The sequence below is a fragment of the Rhincodon typus genome, chromosome 35 (genome assembly GCF_021869965.1).
Source record: "Rhincodon typus isolate 14 chromosome 35, sRhiTyp1.1, whole genome shotgun sequence".
NCBI classification, from domain to species: domain Eukaryota; kingdom Metazoa; phylum Chordata; class Chondrichthyes; order Orectolobiformes; family Rhincodontidae; genus Rhincodon; species Rhincodon typus.
Genome location: NC_063366.1, coordinates 23,961,359 through 23,966,011, shown reverse-complemented (window position 1 = coordinate 23,966,011; position 4,653 = coordinate 23,961,359).

Sequence of the window (4,653 nt, the reverse complement as noted above, 5' to 3'; positions counted from 1 at the left end):
TGAAACCGTACAGCCTGGTTAGAGGGAGGGAGTTCAACAAAGACAGAGAAAAAAAAAAGGAGGGAGAGAGTTAAGACACAGGTTTGCAGGAAACAAGGACTCCAATGCACTAGCGTCAGCCAAGATCTTTCTCACTGGTCCCATTTCCCCACGTCCCAGCACTCTCTTCCCCCCAGAGCCACAGTCTACTTGACATACCCATCCCATTCTCTTGCACCGCTGAATCCACTCCTTCTGGCATCGCATTCCACTCCATCATTAAAAGCTGCACATCTCTAACAGTGACCAATCGCCCTAACTTGGCGGTCGATGCTTTAGCCAAGTAGAAATGTTTTGTTTTTGCTGGATCCCACCCATCTACCTCTGCCTTCCTCCGCTGCGAGAGGAAGCACTCCAGTTTCTGTAGCAGGAGGGCTGAAAACCAGGGCGTTCAGAGTTAGCCGCTAACCACACACCCTCCCCCCCAAGCCGAGGGCTGACCAGGGTTTTGCAACAGAAAATCCCGGAAGAACTGCAGGATGGCGGAGATCAAAAACAAGAGCTGAAATTGCTGGAGGAATTCGGCAGCATCTGTGAAGAGAGAAAGCAGAGTTAAATGTTTCGGGTCCAGTGACCCTCAGAACTGAGGGTAAGCCAAGAAAGGGTTTGTTTTCATGCAGAAGATTGGGGGAGGGTGGGTGAAGATAGAACCCAAAGAGAGAGAAACACAGTTAGACAAACACAAGATTGGGTAAAAGGTCAAATGAATATCTGCTAATGAAGCACCATCAGTAGCTAACAATGAGCTGTGTGTAATAGCAGGCCATGTGATAACAAGGCCTGGTGTGTGGGGGCTGGGGTAAAGGACATGGAGAAGGTGCCTCAAGCCCTAAAAAAAATGAACTCAATATTGAGTCCAGAAGGCTGTAGAGTTCCCAAGTGGAAAATAAAGTGCTAAAGCACTTAAGAGTTCAACACTGATCCTGAGCTTCCCATTGGCTGTCAGTTTAACATGCCAGACCCGAAACGTTAACTGTTTCTTCCTTCACAGGCGCTGCCAGACCTGCTGAGCTTTTCCAGCAATTTTGGTTTTGAAGCTCAGTGAAAGCTGGAAGAACACCACCTCATTTTCTGCTTGGGGACCCTGCAGCCCTCCAGACTCCATATCATGTTCACTAATTTTAGGGCTTGAGGCACTTCCATCCACGTCCTTACTGCAAGCCTCAGACACCAGGCCTTGTTGTCACATTGGCTGTTACCACACACCCATTGTCAGCTACTAATGGTACCCATTAACTGCTTTTCATTCCCTCAGACTGACCTTGGACAACTCCTTTGTCTGCCTACCTGTTTTTTTTCCCTCTGTCCTGGGCCTCTACCTCCACCTAGCATTTATTCCTCCTCCAATCTCCTGCATAAGAACCACCCTTTATGTAGCTACCATCAGTTGAGGGGAAGGGTCACTGGACCTGAAACGTTAACTCTGATTTCTCTCCACAGGTGCTGCCAGACCTGCTGAGCTTTTCCAGCAGCTCCTGTTTTTGTTGGTGTGTAATAAAGATTGGCGGGAACACCCTGGTGTTTCTGCACTCTGTTGCAGTTTGAAGGTTTTTTTTTTTAAAAAGAAAGAGAGAGGAGCAACCTGGCCAATACTGTGTAATCGCATGCCAATGGTTTCACAGTTCCTGCAAGTTCTTTCAAGCAGAATCCTTCAGCTGACTGAGCAGCCACTGCACCCAAACACACACAGGGAGAGAAGTACAACAGCACTGGCTAGGCAATGGTTACATGACTGCCTTAGTAATCCTGAAGCGTGGACTTGACCATCCCAGAGAGATGGGGACACCCGACACACAACTGTGTGTGTGTGCGAGATCTGGTTTCCCAATTCCGCCCAGTACCACAGCAGTGCGGCTAATGCCTGGTTTACAGGGAGTTATGGCGTAAGTGGCAAGATGAGTGAACCAGTGGCCTGGACTATTGCTCTAAGGGGGGACATGGGCTCAAACCCACAGCAATCCAGTTGGTGATGGAACTGGGAAGTGACAGAAGTTGAATAATTACTTTGCATTTGTCTTCACAGTAGAGGATCCGAATAGCATTCCCAAATAGTTGCTAAAATGGGAGAGGAATCAGGGATGCAATAGGCTCATGATGGTATTATCACAAGGCTAATAATCAAGAGACTCAGGTTCAAATCGCGCCACAGCAGACGGTGGAATTTGAATTCAACAAATATCGCTATTAAGAGTCTAATGATGACTGTGAATCACATCTGGCTCACCAATGCCCTTTATGGAAGGAAACTGCCATCTTTACCTGGCCTGTGACTCCAGACCCACAGCAATGTGGCTGACTCCTAGCTATTCTCTGGGCAATAAAAGCTTGCCCAGCTACAGATGCCCACATCCCATGAACGAATGAAAAAAGTAACAATCACTAGAGGAAAAAAAATTGGGGCCAAAGACTGAAAGTCCCCTGGACCTGATGGGATGCATCCTAGGAATTTAAAGAAACAGTGCTACATTAGTCATTGTCTTCCAGGAATCCTTAAAGGCAGGAATGGAAAACTGCTAGTCTAACACTTTTACTTAAGGGAGCCAAAATAAACAGATAATTAAAAGCCACATAAGCATACAATCAATGGGAAAAAGTCAGTCTCCTTTAGAGGGTGTAATAACCGAGCATTTGGAACTATAAAATTATAAGCAGAATCAACATGGCTTCATGAGGGGAAATAGTGCCCGAGACAAGCTGATTACAGGTCTTTGAGCATGAAACCAGCAGGATAGGTAAAGGGGAGCCAGGAGATGTAGCGTACTTGATTTCCAAAAGGCTTTTTGATAACACATACATTTAGCCTAGTGAGCCAAGAGCCTGTGGTGTTGCAGGCTGGTTATTAACATGAAAAAAAGGATTGGCTAACTAATGGAAGACAGAGTAGGAATAAAGGGGAGCATTTCCAGGCTGGTAACCTGGTGGTGTGCCACAGGGATCAGTGTTAGGGCCACAATTATTTACGATGTAGGAGGGAGGTGAATGCACTATAGCTGTGTTTGCTGATGAAATAGCTGGTTAAGCAGTCGTTGAGTACGACACAAATCTACCAGAGGGATACAGACGGCGTTAAATGAGTGAACAAAATCTTACCAACTGAATATGATATGGGAAGATGTGTGGGATTCATCACTGCAGAGGACTGTCGAGGCTGGGTTGTTAATTGTAGACTGACGCAGATTGTTAAAATCAGTAACGGAATCAATGGCGATGGGGCGGAGGCAGGAAAGGGGAGTTGAGGACCATCAGATTAGCCTGTGAATGGCAGAGCAGACTTAATGGGGTTAAAAGGGCCTGTTGCTTCACCCACATTTTACAATCTTACTTCTCCATTTTTTGAAACTGATTGGCCATCAATAGGCTGATAAACCAGAAAGACATCAAAAAGGAAGTTCTGAAGAAACTGGGTGAGTTTATGGCAAGAATGAGGAACTTCACAGCAAAGAGGGATTGCAGCAACCATAATAAATGCTTTAAATAGAAAAAGCTAGGGGTGCGTGCATCACAAGGGAATGAATGTCACATTTGTTTACACGAGGATGATAGGTGGTGGTCAAGTGGAGCATAAATGTCAGATTGGATTAATCTTTCCTCAGGCATTTTGTATGCAAATGCATACAATAGATCAAAAGCAGATGGCCACAAAACCATACACCTTTTAAGACGAGTTTACAGATGACAATTAAAGAGGACAGCAAGTGGTGCTGGGGGAAGTGAGCAAAGGCACTCACTGAAACATACCGGATTCATCAGCAGCTTGACAGGGTCAATGCTAAGAGGATGTTCCCCCTCATGGGAGGGTCTACAAGCAGGGGGCACAGTCTCCGAATAAAGGGGCACCAATTTAAGGCTGAGATGGAGGAGGAATTTCTTCTCTCGGGGGTTGAGGGTCTTTGGAACTCCTGGCCATAGAGAGCTGTGGCGATAGTCCGAGTGTATATTTAAGGCTGTGGTCGATAGTTTCTTGATCAGTCGGAGAAAATCGAGAGGAAAAGGGCTGGATAGTGGACGCGAAGAATATCAGATCAGCCATGATCCCACTGAATGGAGGGGCAGAGTTGAGGGGCCGAATGGCCTGCTGCTGTTCCTATTGCTCACGCTTTTACGATTGAGTCCAATATGGACATGTGAGAAGTTGTGCACTGTGAACTCTAATTGCCCCGAGAGATAAACATCACAATTATAACAGGCAGTTAACTGCATCAGTTCTAAAGCAATCACCTACTATTGATCTGTGTCCACACTGTGGAAGTTGCCACTGGGTGGAAAACAGTGAAAAAAGTGACTAAGAGAACCAGCATAAACTGATCAGTACAATTTTAAAAGGGGCTACAGGAAGGAACATTAAGGCTGTACGCACACACAGGCGGGGGGAGGGCTCAGTTAGCTGGATGGCTGGTTTGCAATGCAGAGTGACGCCAATTCCCACAGCAGCTGAGGTTATCATGAAGGACCCTCCTTCTCAATCTCCCCCCTTGCCTGAGGCATGGTGACCCTCAGGTTAAACCACCACAAGTTGTGTCTTTCTATTGAGAGCAGCCCTGTGGTCCAGTAGGACTATGGTGACTATACTTTTTTTCCTAAAGAAAAACACAAAACAAACATTCCCAACTATCT